Below are 20,749 nucleotides of genomic sequence, written 5' to 3'. Positions count from 1 at the left end.
GAGGTCCCTGCTTTGTCAGCAGCTGAGGTAACAACAGTAACAATAGCAAGGAGGACTGGTTAACCCCTAATTCACAGTGCTGAGCCCCCAGCCAAGTGGACCAGACACCAGGTTGGGCTCACTCATTGCAGAGGGTCTTCGGCGGCATGTAGGGATGGTAGGAGCCTTCAAAGGTGTGCAGGTCCTATCTATGCAAATGCTGAATTTTTGCTGTAACTGCTGAGATAATATTTGTAAGTGGACTGCTGAGCTGTGGGAATCACAGATACTGATAGTGAGAGGTACGAGTCACACTGCAGCCAGATACCTCAGTTCAAATCTTGTATCTTCCACTTCCTAGTTGTAGGACCCCAGGTAAGTCACTTATCAGCTCTGTGCCTCATTTTCCCAGTCAGGAATTGTAATAGGGCTCTTGTGGAGATTCACAAGTTACTATGTGTAAAATACTCAGAATAGTGCTTGGTACACAGTAGATGCTCAATATGTGTTGTTCTTATTACTGAAGCAAGTTTCCTACTTGGTGACCCGTGGTCAAGCATCCAAGACTGCCCCTTTCTCCAGTAGTTCATAAAAAGGCCCGATGCCACCACAGCCACTGACAAGTGCCTGCCTCCCTTCAGGAGTTGTTGCCGCAGCTGTCCCAACTCCTGTTGGACAGGGAGCAAAAGTCCTCAGGACCATGGCTGTGGCCTCCTGCTCTTTCCCAGATAGCATTTCCCCTGGGGCTGAGGGAGGAAAGAAAGGCAAGCAGAAAGAGCAGGTGCGGGCAGGGGTGAAGGGGAGATTTTGGGAAAGGACAATGGGCTTTGTAAAATTCCTCTCTGGGCAGTCTGGCCAAGTTCAATGGCTTTAGGCCACATGAACAGCAAGAAAAATGTGGCCCAGGAATTTCTCCCCAATGATTCAACTTGTCTTTCTCTGTGGGAATTTGGAGCTGTAAATACATTCCTTCCATGAATAACGTCCACAGCAGCCAGAGGCCCATCGGTCCAAGCTGGGGAACCTGGCTGGTCTTGCACCTCTGGGGCACTGCCCCCAGTATCCCTCCCTAAGGAGGGATATGACCAGTGTGGGGAGAATGGGCTCTCACTGGCAGACCTCAGAGTCTGCTCTGTCCAGGACTGTCCCCTCCCAGCACTGCCTACTTCTCTCTAGGGCCAGCTGTCCAGACTGTTTGTATAGCTGCTTTTCCCAGTCTATCATCCAGAAGTGGAAACTAGACATCTAAGAGATGGAAATTCATTTTTTCTAAGCCAAGTACTTCCAAATGCTCTACAATTCTTCTAAAACTGAGGGCTACAAACTATGAAAAGCCCGCAGGCCAAACCTGGCTTACTACCTGCTTTGGTAAATAAAGTTTTTTTTTAAGATTTTATTTATTTATTTTTAGAGAGAGGGGAAGGGAGGGAAAAGAGAGGGAGAGAAACATCAATGTGTGAAAGAAACATCATTTGGTCGTCTCTTGCATGGCCCCAGCTGGGGACCTGGCTTGCAACTTAGTCATGTGCCCTGACTAGGAATCTAACTGGTGTCATTTCGCTTTGCAGGATGATGTCCAACCCACTGAGCCATGCTGGTAAGGGCTAAATAAAATGTTATTGAAATAGAATAAGACCCATTGATTTATTTACTGTCTAAGGCTAATTTCACAGTAGAAGGGCTAAGTTAGGTAGTTAACTGTATGGTACACAAAGCTTAAATATGTCCCTTAGAAAAAGTTTACCAACTCTTGATTTAAAATAGAATGTATTACATTCACTTATTTACTTATACTCCATGAAGTGTTTGAAATTGCTTCTAATGAGAGCATTTAGAGTGAAATAGAGATAACACAATAATAATAAAAAATTAAGGACCTGAAACAATGCAAATAAAAATAGAAAAGCAAAATCTGGAGGCAAAGCACAAATATAAAGGCCTACTTTAGGGCCTTCACACTTGCCAAAGCCAAACTTTAATTTTTTCTTGAACTTTCTGGTAACCAATGGAAAAAGAGAAATGAGACTTAAGTCCCATTAAGAGAAAAGAAAAAGTCCTTATGATATCCATAACCTTTTTCAGCACAGCAACGTGGGTTTGTTTCAGATTCTACCTTCCCCAGTCACATACTTTATTAAAAAAACAACAACAACAACAAAAAAATGAGTGTGTAAAGTGAGTAACAACTATAATGCTGTTGATGAGGAATAATATGGGAAGAGGGGTGCTAATTAATCTGTTTAACCAGATATCTAAATCAGTTGGCTTTCATGTGGTCACCACATTATACAAAATGTTTTGAGGGATGGTTGAGAGGCCTCTTTTTTGTTTATCATTTCTATAGGTCTTTTTGTTTCAGAGTGAAAACTGAAGTTGACTGGATATAGCCCCAGCTTGTCACTAACTCACCTTTCAGTGCCTGACACATAGTAGAGCTTCAAGAAACACTTGATATGGAGTAAATCTAGGCCCTCTGGACCTCAGGTTTCCCATGAAAAATTAAGATGCTGTTTTAAAATATAGAGTCTTCCACTCCCAGAATGTCTGTTTGTCTGTGGTGGTGTTCATGAGGTGTGTGCACACTGGATTTTGGTCTAACTCCTAAAACAGATCAGATCTTAATAGGAGGAGTGGATGAGGGAGGGCAAGGCAGGCCCTGATGGAGACCCTCACTTCCAGGAGGTAGGAGGCGGGAGGCAGGGGCTGGTTATTAGGAAAGTGCCTATGGTGGGTCAGAATGCCTAGATTCAAGTACAGGCTCATTTACCTACCAGCTGTGTGACTTTGAGAGTTCTCATAACCTTGGTGGGTATCCATATTTTTAACTGCAAAATGGGCATGAAGACATCACTAGCACAGGGCTGTTGTGAACTGGTACCTGTAAGGTACTAGTGCCAACATGAAGTGGGCTTATAATAAGGGGTCTACAAACTTCTTTTATCACTCCCATCTTCAAGAACCTCTGTCTACCAGGTGCCAGGGCTGACATGAAACAGACATTAGTCTGAAAAGCTAACAGAGCAATGAATCTCACGTGGCCTTTCTGTACACCATCTAGCATACCACAGGGGTTGTCTTTTTACCGCAAATCTCACCTACAGATATGCCCTAGACCAACGGGGCATTGATTTCATCACCAAGTACTACCCCTTCTGCCTCCAAAATATCTACCACAGAGTCGTTAAGAGCACAGGCTCTGAAGCAAGATGGCCTGGTTCCACTGTGAGCTCAGCCCTTAATTAGCCGAGTCACCTTGTGCAAATTACTTCACCTCTCTATGCCTCAATATCCTCCTCTTTAAAGTGGGAATAATAATGTTACTGAATGCTAGGGTTACTTTCAATTCTAATGGGATGTCCAGGCAGTGTTAGCTATTAGTATTATGTATAATTCTCCGTGTTTCAGTCATGTTGCTGCATAAGAAACCACCCAAAGCCTTGTGATTTAAACATTTATTTCACTGTTCTGTCCTGTAGGCAGGGCTCAGCAAGGAGAGCTTGGCTCTGTTCTACATGTGCCAACTGGAGGATTCATTCCCAGGTGACCTCAGTCATGTTGCTAGCCTAGACATCAGTTTTTCATGTGGCCTCTCCACATTGCTAGGTTGGGCTTCTTGGTCACGTGGTCTCAGAATGGTTCCCCTGCTCACAAGGCAGTGGCTTTGCTTGGAACACAACAGTAGAAGCTGCCGAGCCTTCTTAGGACATGGGCCCAGACTGGCCATTACTTATCACATTCTGTTAGTTACAGCCAGTCATAGAGCAGCCAAGATTCAAGGAGACAGAACCACAATGGGGATAAGAATTGGAAAGTGTGGGTCACTGGGGTCACCCTGCTAGCACACAGCTCCTCCTGGTCTCCATTTCCTCTGATCTACTGTGGTTGGGGCACATCTCTCACCTGGCTTATGCGTTTTGCTTCTTGGCTTTTTCCCTGCTCCTGGTGGCCCTCTTCCAGTCCCCACTTCACTCTGGTGCCAGCTGACCAGTGAGATTGACAGGCAGCATCATATCCGCTACCTTAAATGCCCTGTGTTCTTCCCTACCACAAAATCAAGCTCCTAAACATCATAATGCCCATTGGAGGACCATTCCTATTCCATCCTCCAAAGTACTGGACTCTAGCATCTCCATCTCAACTCTCACCTCCAAGATCTCTCTTTGTCACTGGGTCACTGTCCCTGGAGCTCCCAGGGTGCTCTCCAGTGCTCCTCAGAGCTCAGGCCCTGGGTTCTCTCAGGTGTTCAGTCATTGTGTGGTATACAGATGAATAAATGAAAGAAAGAGTGACTGAATGATCATCATATCCTCCAAAGCTACAGTTGTTACTAAGATGCTGCATTCCCAGTTCTACTCTCCCCCTCAGCTTCCCACAGTTGAGCTCACACCTTGATATGATGCCATGAAGGTACCTTAGGTATGTCTGAGGAGGAAAAACCAGACTCCTGCAGAGGAGTATCAAGGCCAGGTCCTAAGTCTCCTAAGCAAATCCCTAAATGGCCTGTACGTATCTGGAAGGGCCAGGATCTCGGCAGCAGTAGTGGCCTCCCTAGAAACAAATGCACATCCTCACTGCCAAACTTGAGGTCTCCCAGAGAAATGAAATACAGCAGTAGAAGGTAGATCTCTGGGTGGCTGGGGGCAGTGCCTGCGCCACACAGCCTTTCTCCTCCAAAGCTGGCATTTGCCCTCCTCCTGGAGCTCATTCCACTAACAGAATACCCACCTCACTGCTTCTGGCTCTGCTTCCCTGGGGGCTGCAGGATGTCAGCCTTCCAACTCAGGAAGATGTTTCAGAGGCTCCCACCTTCCTGGTCACTCATCTGTAGTTGAATGCCTTGAGCTCAGCTAGAGCTTTGCAGTACTGACTGATCCTGACATTTTGGTTTAGTTCAAGATGGTTTGGGGTCATGATCAATTCAAGGGGCATGCCTATGTTCAGAAAGTTTGATTTTTCAGGCATGCTCAGTAGGTGCTTTTCAAATTGTGGCTTATTACTAGGCCTAACTGGGGAAATGCCATCCAGCCATCCAGCCATCCAGCCATCCAGCCAACCACTGTCCATCTTGGCTCTGCCACTTACCGCTTCATTCATCTTGAGCAAGTCTCTTCACCTCCCTGAACTTCAGTTTCTTTTTCTATAAGTCAAATCTAATGGCATTTACCTTATGAGTTTGTACTGTGGTTAACTGATATAAACAGCATTTGTGAATTGCCTGGTGGGAAGCATATAGTGAATGTTATTTTCCTTCCCTCTTGAAGAATAGACAGACACACAACTAGAAAACTATGAGAAGACAGTGTATAAGCAGGAATGAAACTGTGTGAAACCAAAAGCAAAACTAAAGAAGCTCTTGCTTTGCTTTCTAACGCCTAAACTGCCCTAGGACTTGATATTTAAAGCCACTTTGAAAAGTTGAGTATCCCAAAATATATTTGAACAGTTCAGTGAAGGTGCTGAACCTCTACAATAGGCTCATTCGAAATGATCCTGCTTTGCTACTTCCTTTTAGGAAGATAAACAATAGCCAACAGTGGTCACTGTGATGTTTTCTTTTAAATCTTCCTTTCCAAACGTAGGACTTGGCCACTGGACAATAACACTGGCACTTGCTCCCCTCAAATGCTGTCCCTGAATGTAGGCTCTAGCTTGGAATTCTTGGGACCTCATTAAGCCTGCTGTGACTGAGACATCTTGCCTCATGCTAAAACTGTTTAAAATGACTTGGCAGCAACCAGAAGTCAGGTCTCTGTTTTTTCTCAGTTACTCCCTCTTTGTAACCCTCACTTACAAATCATGAATCGAAAACATCTTTCCGGATCTAGTGCAGGACAACCCTCCTCTCTCCCCAAAGAAGCCTCACCCTGGTCTTTCTGGAGAGTTAAAGTAGTGGGAGGCAGAAATCTGCCCCACTGTTAATCACTCTTTTCAATAAGATTTAACTCCTGGGAAAACCTCTTCCCTGTTCGAAGTCATTCTTTCCTCCTTTCCTCCCCACAGGCCATTTAACTCTTCTGCTCCATGCCCAGGCAGTCTCTGCCTCTGGCCTGGCCCTTGCCACTGCTTCCTCCTCACTCCTCCACCCCCCACCAAGATATTCCCAAAATGAGATGGGGGTGGGGTAGAAGGGAGAAAATCCCAGGTCAGGCGAAAAGGCATCAGATGTTGACCACAGCCCTCTTTCAGGGCCAGGAAGAGATTCCAGGAACTAAAAAAGAGTGAGAAAGAACCTGGTTTTAAGAACCCTACTGTGTGCCAGACACTTCTAATTTTTCTCACTTGATTGTTTAATTACACAATATGTAAATACACCTTCCTTTTAAGAAATTAGAACACTATAAGAACATTAAGTCTCTTGACACTCACCTTTAATCCATTCTTGTCACTCACCTGCTACCCAGAGGGAACCACTTTTGGTCTCCTGTTTTCCTCCCATGTATTTTCTAGGCCCTGGTGCTTAGGGCAGGGTCCAGCACAGAGAGAAGACCAGAAGAAGGTTTTGTGGGTGTATGTTTTCCATAAGTGCTATTAATCCACAGATCTCATTCAGCTCCAGCTCCCTCCTATGAGATAGTAGTTAATTCTCTGAAAATACCAGTGCATTTGATAATTCCTTTACTTATGAATAGCTTTGTCCATGTTTTCCTGGGCATGTGGGCAAGCACCTCTGTGGGGTACATAGTGATAAATGGAATTGCTTGGTCCCAGGGTATTAGTATTTTTAGTTTCAATAAACAGCTCACATGTTACCTTCCAAAATGACTGCACCAAAAACACACCTTCGTAACAAAAGCACCTGTTTGTCCAAGTCTTCACCAACACTTGATCATGATAGTTCATACTTACAAAGCACTTAGCAACTTGCCAGTGAGTTCTAAGTTTTATATATGTGTGTGTGTATGTGTATATTTATGCATATACACGCACGTTTTACATATGTAAAACTTGGACAAATGAGGATTAGGGGCACCCACCCCTTCCAGCTGAAAATCCTCCCATAACTTTCTACTCCCCCAAAACTTAATTACAAGTCTACTGTTGACAAGAAGCCTTACTGATAGCATTTAACTGTGAATTAACATATTTTTGTATTTATCTTGTATTATAGACATTATGTATTGAATATATTCTTACATTAAAGAAAGCTAGAGAAAAGAAAATGTTACTAGAAAATCACGAGGAAGAGAAAATACATTCACAGTCGGCAGCCGTCCATCTCGAGAGACGATGGTGTAGCTTCTTAAGAGTCTATCTGCACCGCCGAGAATGGTTGTGCAGTCCGACTCGGGAGTGACACGGTATCTGTCTCCTCCCGTGTTGAATCGACATCTTGTGATGACACTGGAGTATCCTCTCCAGTGAAGCTGAAGCTACAGAGCCTGGGCAGGGTGATATGGAGGGTCTGCTGTTGCCCATGCAGCAGACCCCCCCTCTCTTCGCAGCTGAAGGGTCCAAGGGAAAGACGGAGTCGATACAGCTTGGCTTCAGGTGCGCCGCAGGAGTTGCCGGTGTTGACTACAACGTCAAACCGCCTTAGGGACTCCGGCTCCGGATTTTCCGTCGGGGTTTACTCCCTTAGCCTTTCCCCTGAAGAGGTATGCCGCAAGGCAGCGGAGGTTTTTTGGAGTCAGAGTTTTCCTTCTCTGATGTACCCTGACTGGAAGATCGAACCAGCGACACTTAGCTCGCAGGCCGACGCTCAATCCACTGAGCCAAACCAGCCAGGGACACATTCACAGTACTGTACATATATATCGGGGGAAAAAAATCCAGCTATAAGTGGACCCATGCAGCTCAAGGGTCAGCTGTATACATCTCAACCTCAGGTAATCCTCAGAAGGATCCCAGTAAAGCAGTTCTACGATCCTCTCCGTTTTATAGATGGGGGAACTTAACTGCAAAGTGTTTATACCATCAAATCTTTAATTTGTGGTAATTGGTTACTGAAACGGCGTCCTTTCCTTGAGTTTTCAGGTGAAGAAACAGCCTCACAGGGGAAATGACTTGCCCGAAGTCACACAGCCAAGGTGGGGGGTTGCCCGGGCAAACACTTTTTCCGGAAGCTGGGAAAACGGGAGCAGAGTGGCCGTGGTAGACGCCCAGTAAGTCACCCTTCAGGTCAGAGAATGAGGGCGGGGAGGCGCCGCCCAAGCCGAGCGAGGATACCTTTCTTTCCTGTCTGCTCGCATTGGTCAGGTCAGTGTCGCCCCTACCCGCTCGCTGGCTCTCCGCGGGTGGAGGAGGCAGAAGAGGCTGTGTTTGCTCGCAGAGCGCCCCCTGGCCCTCCCTCGAGAGCACGCAGCTCGGCGAGCCAGGAGAGTAACGGGCCGCGGGGGCAAGGAGCCGAGCGGTGCCTCTCCGGCGCGCGGAGATAAAAGCAGGCAGGCGGCCCGGCCCGCACGATTGGCGCGTTCTCCTGTTGATTAGCAGGGTCTGCCCGGAGCCGGGATGCCCGTTGCTCGGGTCCTGGACGGACGGTGAGAGCGACGGAGGCCGGGCTGGGGGTTCCGCGCGAAGCCCTGCTTGCTGCTGGGCACTGCCCGCGGGCGAACTTCGGACGCGGCGCCCGAGAGTGCCAGCAGTTGGCGGCGCAGCTGCCATGGGGCTGTGCTGCTGCAAAGACTGGAGAGGACACCTGCGAGCGCCCAAAGGTAATTCTCCAGCGCACACGTGCGCCGCCGGGTCGGGACCTCTGCGCTCCTGTACCGGGCGTGCGCCGCCGACTTCCTCCAGCTGAGGTTGGGGGCTGCCAGCCTCTCTTCCGGGACCTGCCCTCCCAACACCTCCCTCAGCCTTGTAAAGGGCTCAGGTGTGGCTGCCAGTCCCCGTGTCTCCCAACTTTGGAGCGTGCGTCCAAGGAGCTCCTCGTGCTCTGCGGTGCCGGCTGGGGCCTGGGGTCTGGCCCAGGAAGGGAGGGGAGCGGACCCTGGGCGCAGTCTGCAGGTCCGGCCAAGTTCACCGGTGGGGTGGAGGAGTCCCCGGAGGCCCTCCCCGCCCACAGATCCTCTGAAGAGGGAGCCCGGCCAGCGCCTAACGCTGCCTCTTCAGCGTAACCGCCCCAGAGGGCCCCATTCATTCTCCTTGCCGCCTCTGTCACAAACTTGGAGCCAGGGGCCCTGACTCAGTTTTCCAAAAGTCGCGGAGGAACCTGCAAGGGGAGGTGCTTGCGGACTGCAGCGGCTGGTAGAGGGCTCCTAGCAGAGAAAACGCCGAGGACGTTGGCGACCGCCTGAGGCCCAGCCTCCTCAGGCCGGGGACCCTCCAAGTTATCCTTTGGCTGGCTGAAACGATCCCTGTGATTTTCGGAAACATCGTTGGGTTATCCCTATACTGTAGTGCTTCCCAAACTCATCTGACTCTGACACTCACCTGTCCCCCGTCCCCTGTTAAACATTCTGATCTCTGGGCCCACCTGGACCTGGATGGGCTCTGGGGAAGGCCCTTGTGTTAAAGGGCTTGCCCAAGTGACTGCCGTGACCAGGTGAATTGGGAAGCCTTGCCTGTAAACTTAAGGTCAGCACAGCTTTACCAGAGTGGGTGCCAGGTCCCTGTTCCTTGAAAAGTATATTTTGGATCCAGATCAAGAAAAGAAATGTAAATATATCAGTCAATCAGCTAGAATGACTTGTCAGGGTGATAATGATGCCATAAATATACAGGCCTGTTTCACAAAGGGTTTGAGGTAGCTTATAGCGTGTATAATAAATAAATATAAAAAGCTAAAGAGGACCCTACATTGAAACAGGACACATGGAGCAAAGAGAGAGGTTAATCCTTCCACAAGAAAGACAGTGTCTGTGGTTGAGCCACTTTGCAGCCAAAACCACATAGGAAATGTGAATAGTCTCACGGTTCTCATTGCCCCAGAGCAAGTTATCCTAACATTTGATTTAAAAAAGGAAAAAAATTACATGTGGGATTTCATGTTTAGAGGGGACTGGAGAGAAGGCTTGTCCTGGCTGTTGCAGTAGGATCAGAGCACAAGGTCTTACTGCTTTGCTGGCTGAGGGCAGGTCAGGGCCCAAAGGATTTCACTGGTGGACTGGCAGGCCCGGAGCAGCTTTTGAATTTCCTGACTTGTAAACAAGGTTGGGGGTGGGGGTAGGGGTGGACCCTGAGTCCCAGAACCCAGCCCTGCCAGTCAGAAAGGATCATCTGTGGTTCAAGGAAGGCAGCCATTGGTTTTTTAATGTAAAATCTCCAAAGGTTTAGATGTTGCCTCATTTAACAAATTTGAACTCGTGGCCAATTTGGATAGGTAGTGGATGGTTTGGACTGTTGTTCAAAATGAGTTCTGCCATCAACTGGGGAAGGGGTTACTTGGTTAAATAACCTTAGAAATCATGAGTTATCAAAGTTGGGAAGGTTTTTCACCACAAGACTTCACAGAGCTTTTGACAAATGGAAGTGGTTGTGTATCTCCAGGTCAGGTGGACTGTAGACACAATCTCCAAACCTTTGCCAAGGGAACTGGCTTTTATGTAGCAGCTCACAGCACCACATCTTGGGACACACTTTGAGAAATGCTGCTTTAGACATTAACTGATTCAGTTGTCATAGCAGTGATGTACCGTAGTACGACTGTTCCCAAGGTGTGTGTGTGTGTGTCTGTGTGTGTATATGTGTGTATGTGTATGTGTGTATTGTATGTTTAGCTTTCTGACTTTCCAGACTAGAAATGTGTGTATGTATTTTATTTAAGAAAAGAATAAAAGAGAGTGTATTAGTCATTGATATAATTTAAAATTTCCTAAGACAACAACTGTTGTTATTAATTTTATTCTTGGATGTTTCTGAATCAGAAGTTTTACAATATAAACATGTCCCTGTGTAAAAAATGTGCTTCTTAAAGTAGAAAAACTCAAATAGAAATCACAAATTCCATGAAGAGGGCAGCAAAACCACATCATGTGCCAGAGTCACCATAGTGGATCTAGTCATCGTGCTTTTACAGTCCAAAGCCTGGCATGGCACTCTCTCCAGGGTAAACAGGCTCTCCCAGGAGTTGCAGAGCAGCAGCTGGGCAGCTTGGACCCCAGAAGGAGTGCCATAGGCGTTTTTTGGGGTGTGAGATGCTGTGGTATTAATTGCACCATCATATGCAATACAATGGTTGCAAACGGAGCGGCCCTCTGTCTGTGCTTCTGAAGAAGTCGAAGGGTCAGTGAGCAGAATCTGATGTGTGGAGAAGCCTTACCCTCCTTAAAGCAGAGGGCAAGTGTACTTGTTCTGAACTCTGAGGACACTGTCTAATTTCATTGTTTTGGGGCAATGTTTGAAGATGCTTCTGCTGCGTAGAGCTCTGTGGCGGGTCTGTTTGGTGGGAAATTTTATTTTCTTCAACTTTGCACTGTGGCCCAAGGCTGAGACTTGGAGGAGGTAATATATAAGAGTGTAGCAGGGAGGTAGCTTTTGTTCAAGGCCAGAGAGGGTGCAAAGGCAGACCTTTGAGAAGCACTGGCTCCCTGCTGTCACTTCATCCCCAAGGTCACCCATAACACCTCCTGCTGGTTTAAGCATTGGGAGCCTTCTCTGCCTTCTGGGATCTTGCTCCCTGTCATATTCTCTCTCTCCCTAACACCTTCACCCTTCCTTCTATAGGCTCCTCATTAGCCCACAAACCTGCCTGAGACATTCATTGGAATATTTTTTTAAAAGCCAGTCTCTTTCCCCGTGTGCCCACAAGCCCTGCCCATCTCTCCCTCCCTCCATCACTAGCTCCCCAGGAATAGTCTGCCTGGCCCTGCTTTCCCCATATTCTCCTCCTGTACTTATTCCTGTCACCATGCTGGACCTGATGACCAGATCTGTCTCTGAGCACTTAAGAGCCCCCCACCTTCTCCTACCTCTCCTTGGCCTGCCCCTCTCTGCCACCCTGCCCCCTTTAATACACCGCATTCAGCTGTAAATTCTTTTTCTTTCACCTTCTGAGCTCTGTCTATACATCTTCTCAAGGCCCCTGATGATTGCGGTTGCCTCTAAGCACACAGTGCCCTTTGCAATGCTCATCTCCAGCTTGCAAATCCAGAAGTCAGGCTGAAGTCCTGCACTCTGCTTCATTTCCCACAAGCAAAGACTGACATCTGTGCTCCTGTCCAGGGCAGTATCCCCATCCCTGTCCCCAAGGCTACTGTGACACCTGCACACACCCTCATTATCAACTGTGCTGGCTTCCTGGTCTTCCAGAGTTCATCCTTGCTTCTTCTAGTCCATGCCCAGGCTACCATCCCATTCACAGCTCCTGTCACATTCGTTCCCTCCTCAGATTCTGTCTTGGACTAGAGTGCCTCTAGAAAAAAAGCCCAGCTTTTTATTCTTAGTCCTATTGGTGTTGAGTGTCCCCCTCACATCCCCTTCTCAATCTTCCCTACCAGCCTAGACCTCTTTGGTCTCTGTCCACACCATATCCTCTCATGGTACCATCAACCTGGCCTGAGGAGGTCAAGTCCTGGGAAAGGTGGCCTGCACCAGAACCTTCTGATACCCAGGCCCACAGGCTCAGTTTATTTCATTCTCCAGTACCTGGTTGGTCTGGGACTGTCACCCTTGCTGACAGTCATCTTGTCACTGTTGTGATGTGGCACCAGGCTCAACAGAGAATCTGCGCTCAGTGAACATTGGCAGGAGAGCAATGGATATAGCAAAGACAGGGGAGATGGTCATCCTCAACCTCATCTGTTCATGTCACTTGATGCCCAGAGATCCCAGTGGTAGTCCAGCTGGGAGAGTGCAGACCCACTCGGGTGTAGCTGACTGCTGTGAGGCACTGGGCATGGACTCTGTGCCCCTTTCCTGATGGACAGAGGGCTTGTCAGGGTGCGGAGACCAGTGGGCCGGGCAGGAACACTGCTGCTGCTGCTGTTGTGCTCAGTGCCCCTTGCTCTCCCAGAGAGAGTCAGGGAGAGGTGTAGCTGTCATTGCGTGAGGATGATAGAACTGGTTCTACTTTGGAAACTCCTGGAGAGCCTCTGAGCCTGCCTTCTTGAGAAAGCTCCATTTTTCATGAATCCTTCTAAGATTGCTAATTGGAAGCTGCCATCCAACCTTCTATCCATTCATTTAATAATCATTTGTTGGGCACCTGCTCCACAGCAGGCCTTGTTTCTTGGGGAAGGTGTAGCATCTGCCTGCATGATGCTTATAGCCTGGCCAAGTGGAGACCTAGTAAGCAGTCAGTGACACTGCAGACCAAGAAGGTATTCAGCGAGACAAGCAAGCCTGGATGTTCTCTGAGTGGTTCGGAAAATGCCCAGGGCAGCTGATGCCTGAGCTGGGTCTTCACAGAAGAACAGCCAGTCCAGCAGAGAAAACAGGGAGGGGTTTCCAGGCCCCAGAGATGAGCTGCAGTGGCTGCACCAGCGCAGAGTTTCCTCCCTCCCCAGTGCTCCTTTCCTGTGACTGCTCCCAGGCACCTGCACTAGCAGATGCTCCTTTGCCTCACTTCTGCCCCCATTGCCCCCTCCCCCTTGTGAACAAACTTCAGAGTCAGTGATCACATCTTGGTTCAGGCCTTGCACTGAGCACCAGACCCACTTGACTTCTCCATTGAGTGTCTCCTGGACTAGAGATGGCCAAAGCTAATCAGACTAAATCTGAACTCTTGATTTTGTCCTTCTGCTCCATTTTGCTGTTACCAAGTCCTGCCACTTCCATTTCCAAAATGCATCTGAATTCCTTCTTGTCTGTACTCCATGCCAACCAGCTTTGTTTAGCCATTGGTATGGTGCCTGATGGCGCCAGTTGCCTCCTGATGGGTCTTCAGCTTGGACCCTGCTCCAGCCCATTCTCCAGCAGCAACCAGGGACTGCCTATAGGATCTTATTGCTTCCTGCTCACCAATGCTCAGACTGGAATGGCATTCACAGTGAACTCTTAGAGCTTCAGGCTACTCGGATTGTTCTCAAGGGCCAGAGCTCTCACCCCTCTGTAGCTCAGGGTTTCCATGGGTCTCATTCTGTTTCTGAGAAGTGTCCCTTTTTGTTACCTCTTTCCCATTCAAGTGTCCTGGACAGCAAGCAGCCCTGTGGGTTTTTCAAAAAAGGACCCAGACTTGGCTGGATAACTCACTTGGTTAGAGTGTCATCCCAATACACCAAGATTGCAGGTTTGATCCCTGGTCAGGGTACATATAAGAGTCAACCAATGAATTTATAAATAAGTGAAACAACAAATCAGTGTTTCTCTCTCTGTGTCTCTCTGCCTCTGCCTCTCCCTCTCCCCCTAAATCAATTTTTAAAAAATTAAAAGAAGAAGAAGAAAGAAACCAGCCTCAGGCAGAGGATTTGGCTCTATTTCTTGGCCAGGAGACTGCAGACTACCTGTTACCTCTCTAAGTCTCTGTGTCCCCACCTGTAAATGGGGATAGGAATGCCAACCTCAAGAGTCGTCAGAAGGCCCAGTGATAGTACTAGCTTCACCCCTTTTTAGCTGGGTTAACACTCAGAATCTTAGTTTCCTCATCTGTAAAGAGAAAACTAGGCCGCCTGGCTGGTGTGGCTCAGTGGATTGAGCGTCGGCCTGTGAGCCACGTGTCGCTGGTTCGATTCCCAATCAGGGCACATAACTAGGTTGCACATCAGGTCCCCAGTTGGGGGCGTGAGTGAGAGGCAACCACACAGTGATGTTTTTCTCCCTCTTCTCCTTTCCCCTCTCTCTAAAAATAAATAAACAAACAAATTAATTAATTAACTAAAAAAAAAGAGAGAACTAGGCAAGATAGATTATCTGTAGGGTTCCTGTCAGCTTGAAGCTCAGAAGATCTCCTGAGGAAACTCAGAGCTAGCTACTCTGTGCTCCTAGCAACAGGGCATTAGGAGGCCAATGCCCTTTCCCAGCTACTCTGAGATGGGACTCAACCAGCTGCCATTTGGCTGCATGTGTGGGGAATGTGAGAGCAATGTCAGTGGCCTCCCCCTTGGACAAAATTTATGAGCGGGTCTGTTTAACCAGCACATAGCCACAATTAACACTGCTAGCCTCTGGGGCTTAGTGGGGTGGGTGTTGGTGGACTTATAGCCTCAGAGATGCTCCAGTCCTGGGGAAGCCTGAAGTCCCTGACCTTGACCATGAGGGCTGCAAGGCTCCCAGAGAGCTGGAGTCCCGAACTCCTCAAGGGAGAAAGAAAATGCCTGGTGGAGTATTTTCTCATCCTATTAGTCTGTGATCCTTGTACCCATAAAATGGGATTTTCCTTCAGGAATCCTGGGGCCTTAATGGGGAACATGCAAACAAAGTGAACCGCTAAAATAGTTCTCCTTATCTTACCTTCCTAACCCAGCTTTGCAGCTCATGCATGAGCTGGCTGAATTACAGCTTTTGCATGAGGCCTTCCCACAAATACCCCATTACCAGACTTTTTAAAATAGTAGTATTGAGATATATTTCGCATATCATAGAATTTATTCACTTAGACTGTACCATTCAGTAATTTTAGTATATTCACAGAGTTTGGCAACCATCACCAAAATCTAACTTTAGAACATTTTCATTACACCCCAAACAAACCCCATGCCCACTCGCCATCATTTCCCATTCCTAAGACAACCCCCCCTTTGTCTTGCACCCCAGACAACCACTAAACTACTTTTATACAATATATGGTCTTTTGTAATTGAGTTCTTTAACTTAGCATACTGTTTTCAAGGTTCATCCATGCTGTAGCATGTATCACTACTTTATTCCATTTTATGGATGAATATAGTCAGCATGAGTATACCACATTTCGTTTATGCTTCATCAGTTGATGAGCAGTTGGATTACATTTTGCTAGTAATTTTGCTGAGGATTTTTGTGTTGTGTTCAAAAGGATATTGGTCTGTAGTGTTCTTGCGATGTCTTTGGTTTATTATCAAGAGGCCCACTGGCTGCACAGGAGTTGGGAGCTGTTCTGTCCTGTTCTGTTTTGGGGAAGAGGTTGTGAGCAATTAATATTAATTCTTCAAATGGTTGATAGAATTCACCAGTGAAACCGTCTGGTGTTAATTCTTAAGTGATTGGTAGACTTCAGTGAAATATTTTTGGGCATATTGAAATTCTTCAGTCCTTGTTAAAGGTTTATTTGATTTTTTATTTCTCGAGGTGATTTTGGTAATTTATGTCTTTCTAGGAATTTGTCTATTTTATCTAACTCATCTAATTTGTTGGCATACAACTTTTAATATAGAAAATCCTTTTTATTTCTTTAAGGTTAGCAGTTATGTCTACTCTTGATTCCTCACTTCAGTGATTTTTTTTTCTTGATTAATCTAGTAAAAGTTTGTCAAATGTGGTGATCTTTTCAAAGAACCAACTTCTGTTTTTATTGACTTTTCTCTATTTTTTAAAAGTCTTTATAGTATTTATTTTCACTCTAATCTTAATTATTTCCTTCCATTGGCGCATTTTGGTTGGTTGGGTCTGTTCTTTTTCTAGTTTCTTAAGATATAAGATTAGGTTATTGATGTGAGGTTTTTTTTTCTTTTATAATGTAGACATTTATAGCTATAAGTTTCCCTCTAAGGTCACTGTATTTTCTAAGTTTTGATATCTTTCATTTTCATTTTTATTCACCTCAAAGTTTTTTAAAATTTCTGTTGTGATTTCATCTTTGGTTATTTAATACTGAGTTGCTTAATTTTCACATATTTATGAATTCTTTAAATTTTCTTAATGATTTTGAACTCCATTCCTCTGTAGTAGGTGAATATACTTTCATATTTTGTTTAGTCAAGCCTTGGAAGTGTTAAAAGTTTGCTTTATGATCTAGCATATGGTCTATCCTGGAGAAGTTCCATGTGTACTTGAGAAAAATGTATATTCTGCTGTTACTGGGTGGAGTGTCCTATAGATGAATATTAGGCCTAATTGGTTCCTTGTGTTAACAAGTCTTCTGTTTCCTTATTAGTTTTCTGCCTAGTTTTTCTATTATTAAAAGTGGAATACTAAAGTCTCCAGTTATATTGGAGAATCTCAGTTCAATGCTGACCATTTCTACTTCATGAATTATGGCACTCTGTTGTTAGGGACATGTATGTTTATAATTATTATATCTTCCTGCTGGATCAAATCTTTAATATTACAGGATATTATTCTTTGTCTCCAGTAACATTTCTGTCTTGAAGTCTATTTTGTCTGATATTTGTGTAGCTACTCTAGCTCTATTTTGGTTATTGTTTGCATGGTATATCTTTTCCCATCATTTCACTTTCAGCCTATTTGAGCTTTTAAATCTAAATGTGTCTCTTGTAGAAAGTGTTTTGTTTTTTTAATCTATTATGTCAGCCTTTGCCTTTTCGTTGGAGTGTTCAGTACATTTACATTTAATGTAATTTCTGATAAGGTATGTTTATGTCAGCCACTTTGCTATTTGTTTTTTGTAAGTTTTTTTTTTTTTTTCTATTCTTCCTTTGCTGCCTTCTTTCTGTATTTAATAGATATTTACTTTGGTAACATTTTAATTTCCTTATTGTTTCTTTACAGTATTTTTAAACGTTATTTTCTTAGTGGTCATTCTTGGGATTACAGTTAGCTTCTTAATTTAACACAATCTTGTTCAAGTTAATACTACCTTAACTCCAATAGTATACTTTTTCTCTCCAATATAGCTCTGCTCTCTCACCCTCCTTTGGTCATTATTGACATACTAATTACATCTTTATGAATTATAAATCCATCCACACAATTTTATAAGTATTGCTTCATGCAGTTATCTTTTGAATCAGGTAGAAGAGCTAAAAAATACATTTATGCTGACTTTTATATTTAACTCTGTAGTTACCTTTACAGTATTGGTGTTCTTTATTTTTTCATGTGGATTTAAATGATCATCTAATGTCCTTTCATTTCACCTAAAGGACTCCCTTTAGAATTTCTTGTAGTACAGGTCTGCTAGGACAAAGAACTGAATGCTCTCTTTTTGTTTTTCTGGGAAGGAATGTCTTAATTACTCCTTTGTTTTTGAAGGATGGTTTTTCTGGATATAGAATTCTTGGTTGATAGTCTTTTTCTCCCCCTCAGCATTTTGAAAATGTTGTCCCACTGGCTTCTAACATCCGTGGTTTCTGATGAAAGTGAACCATAAATTTTATTGAGAATGCCTTGTATATGATAAATCATTTTTTTTTGCTTCTTTTAAGATTTTTTTGTCCTTTACTATAATGTGTCTATTGTGAATCTCTTTGAGTTCATTTTACCTGAAGTTCATTGAGATTCTTGGAAGTATAATGTTTTCAACAAATTGGAGAAGTTTTCAGCCATTATTCCTTCAGATATTCTTTCCATTCTTTTTCTCTTGCTTCTTCTTCTAGGACTCCTATGATGTATATGTCAGTACACTGGTGGTGACTCATTGGTCTCTGAGGCTCTGTTCATTTTTCCTCATTTTTTTCTCCTTTTTGCTACTTAGACTAGATAATCTCAGTTGACCTATCTCTAAGTTTACTGATCCTTTTGCCAGTTCAAATCTGCTAGATGTAAGAACGAAGTTGCTCAGAAAACTACCAAGACGCAGCGAGCAGAAAAAAAAGTTTATTGAGGGAATCAGCAGACTGGGCGGAAGCCATGCTTCGAGTGGCTCCGACTCCAAACTCCTAAGGGGGAAGGGCATTGCTTTATAGGGGGAAGAAAAAAGGAACTATTGAATTCAGTTTGTTTTATCTCACAGTTATAATTCTGACGGACTGATCAAGGCCGAATGCAGTTTGTTTTGATGCACCCTGCTATCATGGGAAACTCCTGGCCCAAAACATCGCTATCTCCCAAACAGCTGCAAACACGGGGGGTAGGGGCATGGGAACTGAGGCTGTCATTCTAACCTTTTTGTTTTAATAAAAGGAGGCGAGGGGTGAGGTGTGTTTTTTGGGGGGTGGTGGCAGAGATCGATTGGAAGAGGGGTTGTTGAATCTCTCTTCTATAACGACTTCCTGCAGAGTTACGGTGATGGGAGGGGGTTGACTGATGGCCCGGGGTCATCTCTTGCCACAGGTTGATATGTGAAAGATCTTAATAATTATATATAATGGACGGTAGAGGGTGTCAAGGATTGGATCATTTTTTGAATAAAGTTAATTAGCAGTTTTAGGAAGCAAGGGCCAAGGGCAAGGAATAATAGGAGGAGAAGCAGCGGGGTTATGAGAGGCACTAGGATCGCTTTGAAGGGAGAGAAATATGAGAGAAAGGTTCTGAACCAGGATTCTCCATATGCCCGTTCCCTAGCTTGGCAATAATGTCAATGTATTTTTTAAGTACTTGTAAATTTTCTTCTATTACTGTATGACCGTATCGTTAATGTAAAAACAGCAAGTTTTGTTTAGTATGGCACAGGTTCCCCCTGCTTCGGCTGTGAGGATATCTATGGCCCTTCTGTTTTGGAGAACTACATCTGCTAGGCTATTTAGGGATTCTTGCTGTTTTTCTAGAGCTTGGATGGTGGCATTCCAAGTTTCTTGAAGGGATAAAGAGAGATTTAATACTGATTTCTCTAACTGGGGTATTCCTACAAACCAGAAGAAGCCTCTGTATATGGAGTACCCTATTCACGATGGTTCAAGGATAGGGTTGCTGTATGCATGTCTGCCAAACTCAGACCACTGCCGGTCTCATTTGTGTCGGGGGTGGGACAAGAGGGAGGTCTCAAGGAAGGAGTCAAGGTTGGGGATTGCTTCGGAAGTGGCCATTTGCTGGGGGCTTAGTATAGAGGCATCTAGTATTAGAGCGACTATCATGCAGGTGCCAGTCCAGTAAGGAGGAATTATTAGGTATGCTGGTGTATCACATAGGAAGTGATATCCTGTCCCTTGAAGGGAAATAGCAGTGCTATGATTGCTTTGGTGATGGCAATGCAACTGGGGTGAGTTTTATTTTTTATTGACTGGCACCAAACATTATAGAGGATTTTGTGAAGAAATGTTTGGCTGTACGTATTGGTTAAATCGAAAATCCATGATCCATGTAGGGGTAGCAGGAAAATCTGAAGTGTTGATATGATTGTGAATTTGGGCTAATATGTAAGGACAAGTAGGAGTTTTGGGTTGGCCTTCATAGTGTATGAAGTTTAGGTCTAGGATGTGGTTGCAGAGAAGGGAAGGGTTGAATACGCCTAAGGAGCAAGGCTTAATGTAGGTGCCGTTGACATGTCTGAAGCAGATGCAGAGGGCGGCAGGACCTATATAATAAGAGTGACGGTGGCTACTGGCTGAGCTGCTCCAGGGAGATCAGCCGAACCCGTGTAGTAGGGGGATGGGAGAAAGTGGGCAGTAAGGTTATATAAGGTGGTGAGATTGGGTGGGAAGGCAGTTACTTCAATGTCTGGGTGGTGGGAGGAGTGGGGGCAGATCCAGCAGTTGGTTTTGTTGGTTAAGTGCGCAGTTAGCTGTATTGTGGGGGCTAGAGGATGGCGATATGAGGTGGCAAAGGTTAGAAGGGCGATAACTAATTGTGAGGGGAATCAGCATGGTTACCGTGATTCGAGTAAGTCAGTGAGGGATAGAACTAGGATGAAAGTGTAAAAGTAAATTTTGTCAAGGGTGTAGTCGCTGAGAGTGCCCTGCAGCCAGGCATCTGAGATGCGTTCTAAAAACTGAGATAGTCTGGGGGGGGGGGGCGCTCTTTGTAAAATAAAAGTTCTTGCAAGATGAGATGTGTCTAGAGTGGGGCTCGTGGAAGGCTCATTTAGAGAAGGGTTTGGCTCAGGTGATTTTTACGTCAGGTTTCTAGTGGGGGTGCAGGAATACATGGGCGGTGTTGCTTGTGTCTCTTTCCTGGATGGGGACGAATTGGGTGACGGTGGGTTCAA

At 45.4% G+C, this 20,749-nt stretch overlaps 1 protein-coding gene across 3 annotated transcripts in view; it reads left to right on the top strand.

Moving 5' to 3' along the window:
* ARHGAP22 (Rho GTPase activating protein 22) overlaps positions 1–20,749 on the top strand; it is a 219,781-nt gene that overhangs the window by 126,517 nt on the left and 72,515 nt on the right. The window lies entirely within an intron of this gene.

Source organism: Furipterus horrens, unplaced genomic scaffold, assembly GCF_987537825.1.
Source record: "Furipterus horrens unplaced genomic scaffold, mFurHor1.1.pri manual_scaffold_5, whole genome shotgun sequence".
Lineage (NCBI taxonomy): Eukaryota > Metazoa > Chordata > Mammalia > Chiroptera > Furipteridae > Furipterus > Furipterus horrens.
Note: the sequence above shows the minus strand (reverse complement) of the source record. Positions and strands in the feature narration are given on the sequence as shown.